We start from the raw sequence: 12,111 nt of genomic DNA on the forward strand, positions 1-12,111 counted from the left end.
TTTCTTGATGGTATGAGGTCCCCCTGTCTCACTGCTCACTTCTGTCTTTTATATCTCAAGAGATTGCCTCAGGACACAATCCAGTCTTGTAGATCAGGTCCTGCCTTACTAACACAACTGCCACCCATCCTCCCTCATTAACATCATAGAGGCAGGATTTACAACATACAGGAAAATCACACAGTAACAGGAATCATGGCCCAGCCAAACTGATATACACATTTTTGGGGGGACATAATTTAAACCATGACAATGACTGAATGACAGAAAGCCCTGTCGAGGGATGTCTGTGGGGATCCTCAAGCCCCAGTTGCAGGTTGGATGTGGGATCAAGGTCAACAGCCATCTTCGCTCTTCAGTTTGTTGGTGTGTGAGTGTGTGTGTGGAGGTGTGTGTCTAAGTGTGTGTGTGTCTGTATATGTGTGTTTTGTTCTTCAGTTTGTTACTGTGTGTGTATGTGTGTCTGAGCGTGTGTGTGTCTGTGTATGTGTGTCTGAGTGTCAGTGTGTGTGAATGTCTGTGTGTGTCTGAGTGTGCACGTGTGTGTGTGCATTGTCTTGTGTTTAAATGAGAAGTACCCTTTCTCCCAGCGCTCCCTGTGGAAATGAAACGTCCTGTTCCAGTGGAGCCTACTGCCAGTTTCACACTCATGAGAACAGACCCTTCGATTAAATACATTTTTGAGGACTACAGCTACTGGGGTGGGAGGCAGTGTTTAAACAGTTGGCAGGCATTTTAAATGAAGATCAATTACATGAAAAGGAGGGCTGGAATCACCCAGAGTCCAAGTGCAGGAGTAGTAAATCAGAAGCTGGTCCTCACCCCCCTCAGTGACTATTCACCGTTCACATCCAGGCACTCCTGGCCTCAGGCAGACTTGCTTCTTTATAAAGGGCTTAAGTGAAAACAAATGGGTTTCCCACTTAAACAACCTCAAGATATGAAAACTTATTTCAGGTAGAATGGCTCTTAGCCCACAAACTCAGGTATGTAAAAACTATCATTTTCTTTTTTCCCTATAACTGAAATGAAATTTTTCTTATGAAGTTTCTACCTTTAGGAACAAGAACTTAATTTCAAGCAATACTCAGGTTTTCTTCCTTTCTCCCCAGGGATGCTTCCATGTTCCAACAGGCTGCAGCAGGCCAGGAAATTGTACTGGGAGTGGGGTGGGGCAGGTATATCTGGTCTGGTCCCTCCATCCACACAGACATTGGCTGAGTCATTCCTGGTCCCAACACTGTGGGGATATATGCCATTTAAACATGGCTGCACTATTGACAACTGCAGCCCCCACAGGCCTCTATGCTGCACAGCATGTTGAGACTTGTCCCCAACATGTTGAGACTTGTCTCCAACATGTTGAGACTTGTCACGACTTGTTTTCCCAAACCTATTGTCCCTTTACTGATTGGCTTGTTTACCTGAATTCGTTCTCCCTTGCCCACACCCAAAGCCCATTGTTCTCTTATTTGCTTCACTGCTTGCTGTATTGACTATAAATAAACTCCTGAGACTGAAGCCGGGGTCGACTCCTCAGAGTGACCCTCCTGGACCCACTTCTCTGTAAGAGTTGTGTTTGGTTACTGTCTCTGTCGTCGCAACAACCGTCGCCGCTGTGACACAACATAAGACTCCTCCAGGCCCAGCTTGCCTTCAACATCCTCCAACGTCACTCATCACTCCAGGATTCACTGGATCATTCTAGACCTCCCCCACCTTGCGGGGCTTAAAGAAAACCTGGAGTCGAAGGCCATTCCCCACTTCCATGCTACTCCTGTGTGAATCAACATTCATGGCTGGAGGTTCTGTTCTACCTCCTAATTGAGTGAAGTAGTGCCTGGGGTCTTAAAAGCCCATGAGTCGCCACCCAAGATACAACAATTGGTCTCTATTTGCCTGGAACTGCAGAGGAAGGAGGCCTAGGAATCGGAGAAGGAAATGGACTGCAGGTCTATTTGCCTGCATGAATCTCCTCTGCCATGAGACCAGAAGAAATGAATGGTGCCCAGCTACCATTACTGAACATTTTGATCAACAACCCAACAGATGGGTTGTGATCAAAAGGAGGAAAACCATGGAACAGAACTTCAAGCTCATAGGGAAACCAGATTTACTGGATCCATTGAGACTGGGTAATCCCTGAATCTAATGCCCAGACATAATCTTTAAACCTTGAACCCAAACTATCCCATGAAGCTATCATTAAACTAAACAGTTCAGCCAATTAATAAAAAATGTTTGGTGTGAGCAAACTCTTCTAAAGACTTATCTAAATGAGCTTAATCTGGCAATGGTTAATCTAAAGCCCAGATGAGAACCTTCAGGGGTAGAGAGCCTACATTAATGGTGATGAGACAGTATGGGCAGAGATAGTGAGAATGGTGACACAATGCGAAGTATGTGATCAATGTCACTAAACTTCATGTAGAAATTGTGAATGGGTGTATGTTTGCTTGTGTACATTGCCACCAAAAATAAATCATTTGTTTTTTAAATGCATGGCCATCAAACCGCTTGTGGGATGGGATGTATATTGGTGCCGCCATCTTTGGAAACTACAATCTGCCTCAGGTATGAGTTGCAAACGCTAAAGAGAGCCAAAAGAGAAGGAGAGTCTGGGGTCTGGTGGTGGGAAAGCGGAGGGGTTGCCCAGCGTTTGCAGTCCTGTCCCATTTGCTGTGACCCCAGTCCCTGCGCACTGGTTTGAATTTTTTAAGTGTGCCCAAATAACGAGCTTTTCTGTCAGATTCAGCCTGCACCTGCATTTCCAAAGAGGTGCGTCTGTAGTTTGGCAAATTCTCTTCGTTTGGAGCACTTTAATGAAAAAGGTAGATGTTCCTGATGCTGTGGCAAGAACAGACCAGAGGAGAGAAAGAGGAGCAGCCGCCCAAGGGTCTCCTTCCTTGTTAGCCGAGCATTGTCCACAGCTTTGTTGGTCTTGACTAATTTCTCTCCCTTCCCAGGTGAACAGAGTAACTCATTCCTGAGGGGAAGGGAGAAAGAGGGGCGCCAGACATTCAGACCTGGGGTCAGGGCAGGACTATGGCATTTAACGAGGCCTCGGGGATGCCGGAGAAGGTCCCTCACTCCTTGGTCCCCATGTCGTCTTTCATGCCACCATTTGCTCACCAGTTACTAGTTGGCAAAGGAGAAATGCGGAGGGCCAATACACATACATGTGGAAAACATTCAAAGGACTACAAATGAAAATAGTCCATCATTTGTCCTCTTTCATACTGGCAAAGATTTGAGTTGTAGTTGTTGAAATGAGGGTGTTTCTTGTGAGGGAGGGCATGGAGAAAGTGAAGCTCACCCGCAGGGGCTCACGGGAGTTTCAATGTTATCCACTATCCGGAGACTAGTTGGCAAATTCTGAAAATGTGTGTAAGTATGAACAGACTGCCCAGACATATGAAGACGTATGAATGTAGTATTAATGGAGAAAATCACCAAACAGCTCAAATCAGCAATGATTAACACAGTCACTTCAGGCTAGGAGAGCTAGGAAATGGCTGAGGTCGGGGCAAACAACACACATTTGTTCTCTCGGTTCTGGAGGTCAGAAGTCCGGCACGGGGCTCACGGGGCTACAATCAAGGTGTGGGCAGGGCTGGTTCCTTCCAGAGGCTCCAGGGGAGGACCTGTTCCTTGTCTCTTCCAGCTCTGGGGGCCGCCTGCGTTGCTTGGCTCGAGGTCCCTTCCTCTCTCTTCAAAGCCAGCGATGGCTGATGGACTCTCGTGCTCACGAAGTTAAGGTCAGTTGATCAGCAACCTGAAGAAAATCACATTTGCAAAGTGCCTTTTGCCACATAAAGTACCATAGTCACTGTTTCCGGGAATTAGGCCATGGACATGTGTTTTTTTGGGGGGTGGGGTGGGGAAGGCATTATTCTGTCTACCACAAACCAGTATTACTTTGGGATTTGAATTTTTAAAAAATCACCATATGAACCAGAAAATTAGAGGAAAAAAAATACATTGAAGGAAAAGTTGCTCAGAAAAGAGTGCACACCATGTGATCCCAATTTTCTATTTTTGTGTGTGTGTGTGTGTGTGTGTGTGTGTGTACATTTATTTGCAGAGAAAAAGTAGCTATTTGCGGGGGATGTGACTTTTGTGTGCTAGACTAGGAGCAACTGAATTTCTTCCTCATGCTTTTATTTCTAAATTTACTGTGATAAATATGTATTGCTCATGTAATCAGAAAAAGTAATTTTTTAAATTCCTGTAGAATAACCAAAGGTCCCTGGGTGAGCAAACGATTTGTGGTTGACTGCTAACAGAAAGGTTGGCAATCGAAAGAAAGACCTGGCAATCTGCTTCTGTAATGATTACAGCCAGGAAGACCCTATGGGGCAGTTCTCCATAACACATGGGGTTGCCGTAAGTCGGAATCAATAACAACAGGTTTTACAGAATAACCTGCTACTAGAAAGAAGCTCACATTCTGTCCAAGAAGCTGTCAGTGACCCCAGAGCCTCAGAGAAGGAGCCCAGGGCTCGAACCCGAGGCAGACTGTGTCTGGTCCGCTCAGGGAAGCTGAGGACACCCTGGCCAATTCCTGGACTCATCCAGCAGAAATAAACAGGGTGTTTGCTGTAAGATCCTGCAGGGCTGAGAGCTTCAGGTCGAGGAAGCTGAGGCCAGGAACCCACGCCTCTGTATCTTAACGCCGCCTTGGAAATCACAGAGCAGGGGATGCACACTCCGCATTGTAAACCGTAAACCGCGTGTGGGGCGTGCTCCGTGCCGGCTGTGACCCAGATGGTGGGGGGGCTGAGGGCTGCCTTTCCACCAGCTCCCAGGTGACGCCACTGACGCTCTGCACGGCCTGCACCTGCAGAAGGGCCTCAGGCTCAGGGCAGGTAGCCCCGGGGCTGGGGGAAGGGCACCGGGGAATGGGGAATCCAAGAAAGCATGCTCCTCTGAAGGCTCAGAAAGAGAGGCTGAAGGTTCTCATTTCAAATACTGACAACAGCAACAATGAGAACAACACTGCAGGAGAAAGCAAACCCTGCCCAAGGCCAGCCTCTGCCAGAGGTGGGTTGCGCGTACTGTCCGCCTGAGCAGTTCTGGCGGGGCCTGGAGCAGAGGGCGGCCGCCCAGCTGCAGCTGGCCAGAGACTGGACGGGCAGAGAGCTCCGTTGTCCTCCTGTCTTCAGTGACAGACTCACAGCCACACCGACCAAACCTGGGCCAGATTCCACTCCTACAATTGAACACAGGTATTCAAACGGATACTTGTACCAGAGTAAGTCAAAAAGTATTGCTACAAAATCATAGAAACCTTTAGTAAACAAAAATATCAAAATGTTGTTTCTTGACATATCCTCCATCTAGGTCTATATGCTTCTGAAGGCGGTGTTTCCATCTCTCTAACCCTTCCCCAAAGAATCCTGCGCTCTTCAATTTACACCACGTCAAAATGGCAGTTTTGGCATCCTTGAGGGACTCAAATTGTGTTCCTTTTAAATGATCTTTGAGTTTGGGGAACAAAAAGAAGTCTGAATGGGCAAGATCAGGTCTGTAGGGTGGATGGGGTAAGGTTTCCCAACGAAATTCTCGTAGGACAGCTCTTGTACCCTTGAAGAATGAGCAGGTGCATTGTGGAGATGCACATTTGCAAGGGATCAAACTCCGCTCTCCAGAGAGAATCAACCTCCCTTCAGGGTTTCATGGCCCAAACTGTAAATGCGGAATCTTTGGATCGATCGAGAAGGGATTTTCCATCAGAAATGACGGCTTTTGGCACTTTGTCTCATGAAGAAAATCTAGAATAGTTTGCTCTCTTTGGGAGCCACTGGGAAGCTGCCTTCCCATCAAGTCACCGGCAGGTGTTTTTCTTTCTTTAGTTCTGAGAGTGATTAATCCAGCAGTGGAGTTGGTCGTTTTCTACGCGAGACTTCGTTCCACTGGGCAGATGGCAAATAGGGCTGCGCTCCCACCTGGGGGCTGATGAGGAAGGCTTTGTGGCCCCTATAGAGACAGCACGTCCCTCCTGTGCGACAGGCAGGCAGCTACCATGTTCTATGTCTGAGAACTCATTTAATTGGTACTGCTGGGAAGAGAGGCCAACGAAAGCAGGAGACCAGACCATAGGCTTTGGTGGGGAGCACTTTACTGGGGTGTAGCATCCTGACTACACCTTGGGGTTTTCAACGGCTTCTTTTTGGAAATAGATAGCCAGGCCTTTCTTCCTAGTCTTTTAGTCTTGAAGCTCTGCTGAAACCTGTCCACCACGGGTGAGGTTGCTGGTATTTGAAATACCAGTGGCATAGCTTCCAGCATCATAGAAACATATAAGCCAAGAAAAATGAGGAAGACCCTCAATGAGATGGATTGACACAGTGGCCACAACAATGGGCTCAAGCCTACTAATGATCATGAAGACGGCGCAGGACCAAACAGTGTTTCCTTCTGTTGTATGTAAGTCAGAGCCAACTCGACAGCACCTAACAACAACAGCATCCTGACACCCAGGCGAGGTGGCCCCTCACCGGAGGACCCCACTGTAGCTCTCCCCCGCCTGTGTCCCTCCCGAAAGGGAGGTCAAGGGGATGTGCCCACTAGGAACTCTGGGCCCCCTTCAAGACCATGCTCTAGATACCAGACCCTGTAATCCCATGCCCAGCTGGTCTCAGGCCGACAAGGGCCTTGTCCCTGGGGCTGGCATCCCAAGGGAGGCCGGGGATGCTGTGTGACCCTGAGAGGCAGCAGCAGGCAGGCATTTACAGCAGGTGTGAGCAGAGCTGCTCCTGCAGGATGGGTGTCCACCTGCCTGCAGGTGAGGCCCCCCCAAAGGGCAGGAAGAAGGTGTGGAGGGAGGAGATAGTGGGTGGACCACGGGCCAGGCATCAGGGCTTTACCTCCCTGCTCTGCACACCTTCCAGGACCCCAAGCGTTCTCAACCCACACCTGGATTTCTGGGTCCTTATGGAGGCATGTGGTGTCCCTGGCCTGTGCAACGGTTAATGAGCTTGAGTCCACCCAGAGGTACCTAGGAAGAAACGCCTGGTGATCTACTTCCAAAAGATCACAGCCATTGAAAACTCCATAGAGTACAGTTCTACTCTGACACACATGGGGCCACCGTGAGTCAGAGCTGAGTCGATGGCAGCTGGTATGACAGGTGTGCTGTCGAGGTAGGAGGATGTAATGTGTCTCTGAACAGCTGGTTGGCCACATTTAAACACACGGCCTGAAGACGTTCATTGGTACTCTTGCTCTGGGTCTGCAAAGGTTGGGGTGGGGCTGACGAAGTCCAGCCAAAATGGAAACAGTGGATGCACTGGCCTTCAGGCCTCCCCTCCACGTCTTCCTGGTGCTGACGGAGATGGCGTGTGTGGCCCCACTGGCCGCCGTCTGCGGCCTCTGCAGGAAAAGTCAGCCCAGCGTCTCCCTCGGGGACTCGTGAGGAGGCCTGCTCAGGTGTGTTTGAAATCCGGGATCAGGGATCACCTGGCCAGTCTCCTGCACAGCACAAAGGCAGGACTTCACCAGGGAGGCCGGGCCAGCTCAGAGGGGCCTTCCTCTCCTTTGTGGCTGTCGGCTTTATCAGCCAGGGGTGTCGCCATGGAAACCCTTTCAGGGGCTGCTATCGCACCCAGTTCTTCTCATCCATGATATCCAAATTCTCAAATTATAAGAATTTTAATGTGTTCTCAGTATTCTGAAGCCGCCACCTCCGTAACTGATTTTCATCAGAAGAGCAGGGCTCCCCCTGCCGGTTAGTGTGTAATCGTGCCGCTCTTAGGAACAAGTCCAGTGCCACCGCCCCAGAACCAGGGTCCAAGTGCTTCTTTCTCCTCCTCTAGGGGAGGAAGAGCAGCAGCCTGGCAGAGCCCAGTGGGCACCGGGAGTAAGGCTGCGACCCCAGCTGCCTTCACTGGGGTCTACCTCCGGGCAGAGGCAAGGTTATAAATGGAGCTTCCCCCACCCCCCCAAGCAGGACACTTCTGCACACATGTCAGGAATAATACCGGAGCCTGCTCACTCAAGACAGTGGGCTCCGGGATCATATAATCCAGCTTCGTAAAAGCTGTTGAAACTGATAAAGAGAGTGCCAACAATGACCTTGCCCTGCAGAAACACAAACCCAAGTATGTTAAACCTCAGTGGATTGGCAAAAAGAAAATTACTTCCTGGATCTAAGAGGGTCCTTCAGTCCACACTGTCGTGTGTGTGGAGGACTGGCTTTCAAAGGAAGACATCCACGCTCAAAAACAAAACCGAATTTGGCAGCCTCTGAGGCACCTTTGGACCAGGGACAGCTGTGTCCAGGGCAACCCCAGGTAAGTCTCCACTTCTGTGCTGTTTAATGACCCCAAGACCCAATTTGTTCACTACGGCCCTGAGAAGAACATTGTGATGTTACTAGCAGAGAGCTGGAAAACTGAAGGGAAGGGAAAACAGAAAAGAACAGTAGAATTTGTGAGGGTAAAACAAAAAAAGATACGGGGGGTACTGGAGACTTGAAAGTATTACATCATTTCTCTACCAGGAAGGACTCTTTTGGTTCCAAGTTGTAAGAAATCTAGTTGGCGTGGGGGTACTAACTGAAATGAAAAGTCCAGGAAGCTTCAGGCAGAGCTGGACCCAGGTGCTCAGTCCTCAGGGATGGCTGTGACTCTGTGTCTCAGTTCTGCCTTTCTCTGAGGTAACTCCATTCACAGGCAGTCTTCCCCCTTGTGGGAGACAGATGACCACCAGGAGCTCCAGACTTGCATCCTGTCTTCTCAGAAACTCCAGTGAAAAGAGCCATTCTTTTGTGTAACCATTCAAACAGGATACTCAGAATGGAACCTCATTGGACCATTGCATCTGTGACTACTTATCAACCCATCACTGTGGCTAAGGATGTTTGATGGGTCAAATGTCTATCTCCAGAGCCAAGGAAAACCTTGCAGACTGACAGTGGGAGTGAGTTCATTCCCCTAAAAATTATATGGCTTTGTTGCCAGAAGAAGTTGTGTTTATGAAACATGTCCCCCAATACCAGTGAATGTGACCTTGTTTGGGGAAATACAGAGTCCCTGGGTGGTACAAATGGTTAATGCATTCAGCTTCTAGCAGAAAGTTTGGAGGTTCGAGTCCACCCAGAGGTGCCTCAGAAGAAAGGCCTGGCGATCTATTGCTGAAAAATCAGGCATTGAAAACCCTATGGAGCACAGTTGTACTCTGACATACTCTGGGACCCCATGAGTTGGAATCGACTCAAGGGCAAGTGGTTTAACTGGTTTAGGGTAATAGGGTCTTTCCTTTGAAAACACCGTCAGTTATGTCACGTGGGGTAGCGCAGGTTTCAGTCCCTTCTCAGTGGGTCTCATAGAAGGAGAGGCAGACACAGAGGAAGGAAGATCCAGGTGGGGATCCGTCTACAAACCAAGGAATGGAGAAAAGCTGAGACAAGGAAGGATCTTCCCCTTGAGCCAACGGAGAGGGCATGACCCCGCTGGCACCTCCGGGCGGATTCAAACCACCACCGTTTAGCAGAGTGCTAAATCGTCTGTGCCACCTAAGGACTCCTATGCTATCTTGTCCTACTAAAACAAACAAAAAAGAAATATGCATACATACACATATACACACACACACAACATAAACACACATATATATGCAGGTTTCTGGCATCAGAATATTGATTTCACACTTTAGTCGGCTGTGTCCAGTAAATTGAAAAACACCACCCTAAGCAACATGTAGAGGTGACTCCAGGTTGGTTTACCTCATGACGGAATTTCCAGAACATTCCTTTCTAAATAATTTGCCTATTTACTGAGAAATACGGACATGGCAGGTGCAGAAGGCGTCTGGAGCTGTGTCTGGGCCCTTGTGACAGTGACGCCTGGGTGCTGTGACCTGCGGGGCTGCCCAGCATCACCCTCACGCTTACCTTGCTGGTGGCAGCGGCGGTGGAGCCGGGCAACACGGGTGTGTTGGTGACCTGCACGTTCAGGTAACTGTTGATGAGCGGTCAGGTGCCCTGCACCTTGCAGGTCTGGAAGCGGTCTGTGAAAGTCCTGAGGTGCGGGTCCCCGAAGAGGCCACAATGCGTGTAGTTGGGGGCGGCCGAGTGCTTGTGGCAGATCTCGGGGCTGTCGGAGCGCTCCTGGCTGTCCCCCGCGGGCAGGAGCGTGCGCAGGCGCGGCTGCGAGGCGGAGCCCTCCTTGGAGGCGTTGTGCTGGCTCATGAGGTCCTCTGTGCCCTGGACGGCAGAGTGGGAGGCCAGGTCGCCCCCGCAGGTGCGGGCGGTGCGCCGCGTGCAGTAGGCGTAGGCGCAAAGGGCCGTGCAGAACTCGGGGGCAGCTTCCGAGTGACCGCCTGACGTGGCGCTCCAGAAATCAGCGTTGCCCTTTAGGATTTCCCACGGCAAGGTGGCTGTGGAGAGAGGAACGGACACAGCATCAGGGCAGGGCCCGGTGACCGCAAAGCTCTCATACCCCTCCGCGAGCCGGGGTTGCAGGCGTGCGTGGCACAAGGGCCCCTCATCTAAGACCGTACGAGCCACATGTCTGCATATCGATGGTGAGAGGTTGCCAGCAGGCAAATTGTGGGTGGGGCGCTCTTCTCTAATCACACAAAGGTGCTGAAAGGGCTAGCGGTGGCCCCTCCAGCAGTTCCCCACCTGCGAGGAAGAAGAGCGGTCACTGTTTTCGGGCAGCAGGGCTGAGGGAGCTGACAGGCCACCCTTGGGTGTTGCACGTCTGTTTACACTTTTGTGGTCACCCCCGAGAATTTTGGCAAAACCAACAAACTTTTGGCACTGAAGCTAAGCCCCATTATTATGTACGTGTCCCTAGCTCTGCCATTGTGTGACCTTGTGCAAATTACGTAAACTCCTCTGTGCCACATTATACTCATCTGGAAAATGGGATGATAATAGTACTATCATGCAAGGTTATGGAGTGTTAAACTAGTTATCACATCTAAAGGACTGAGGACAGCACCTGGCACACAGCAACAACTCAGTGAATGTTGGCTGTTATGATTATTACATTAGCACTCGTCACGGAGGTACCGGCTCCAGCCACCTCATCTGTGGAGTCTGGCTGGCTTACCTCTTCCTTTGTTCCTGTAGCTCTCTAACCCGCTCAGGAAAGCAAAGTGAGAAACAACCTCAGATCCGCTCTAACTCGTGTTTTTTCAAAAAGTCATTCACAAGCTTGGAGACCTTAGTGATAATCAGCCAAGATGGCCGTGACAGAGAAGAGTGGCTTTAACACACCAAAATCTTGTACCTAGACACGTGGAACCTGCCCTTTCCCGGCCTTCGGGATTCTTCCACACAACCCATAATGACCACAAGTGGCTAGGCATGCAGACGGGCAGCAGGAGGGAAGTTTCTGTACAGGTTCAGGAGCAAAGGGGCCGGGGAAGCAGCTGGGAGGCCCAGGCTCTGAGGCCGCAACCCCCGCCACTACTGGCTGGGCCACCAAGGCTTGTGACCTTGGACGAGCCAGTTTGCTTCTCCGGCACTGGCTTTTCTGAACGTATAAAACCGAGGTAAGAGTGAAGCCAGGGACAGAATCATTTGAGGGCAGGCCAACGAAAGAGCACCAGAGCACTTCACCATCAACTGCTGCCCTGTGGGAGCCCTCCTTGGGGCTGTGGGGCCTGGGCTGGGTGACCTCATGTGCTCTCCTGCCTCCACAGGTGGGCGCGCTCTCCTGAATGTACCTGAGGAAGATGAGGCTCAGGAAGATGAGGCTTAAACGCCTGCCTGAGTCCACAGCCGCGCCTGGGGAAGCCAGGCCTTGAGCTGGGCCTTGTTCTGAAATCCAGGCTTTTCCCCTGCGCCTGCGTTTCCCCAAACACCACTTGTGTTTCTAACACTGCAGGCAAACACGGTCATTTCAGGTGGTATCTGGTGAATATACATATATTTTTAATTTAGGAAGCTATATGTTTATTTGAATGTGTATAAGAAAATAGCTAGAAGAGGCAAACGCACAGAGGCAAAAGTGGATTAGTGGTTACCAGGGGCTGAGGCGTGGGGAAATGGAGAGTTACTGCTTAAGGGACACTGAGTTTCGGGTGACGAAGAGCATTTGGCAATGGAGAGTGGCGATGGTTGCACCACATGGAGAATGTAATCAATACCATTGAATC

At 50.1% G+C, this 12,111-nt stretch overlaps 2 pseudogenes; one reads left to right on the forward strand and one right to left on the reverse strand.

Annotated features, from left to right (window-relative positions):
• LOC101352465 (transmembrane protein 132C-like) overlaps positions 1 to 3,732 on the forward strand; it is a 37,958-nt pseudogene extending 34,226 nt beyond the window's left edge.
• A 955-nt stretch (positions 3,733 to 4,687) lies between these two features.
• The window catches only part of LOC101352724 (repulsive guidance molecule A-like), a 32,324-nt pseudogene continuing 24,900 nt past the window's right edge, over positions 4,688 to 12,111 (reverse strand).

This window comes from Trichechus manatus, unplaced genomic scaffold, assembly GCF_000243295.1.
Source record: "Trichechus manatus latirostris isolate Lorelei unplaced genomic scaffold, TriManLat1.0 scaffold00068, whole genome shotgun sequence".
NCBI lineage: Eukaryota > Metazoa > Chordata > Mammalia > Sirenia > Trichechidae > Trichechus > Trichechus manatus.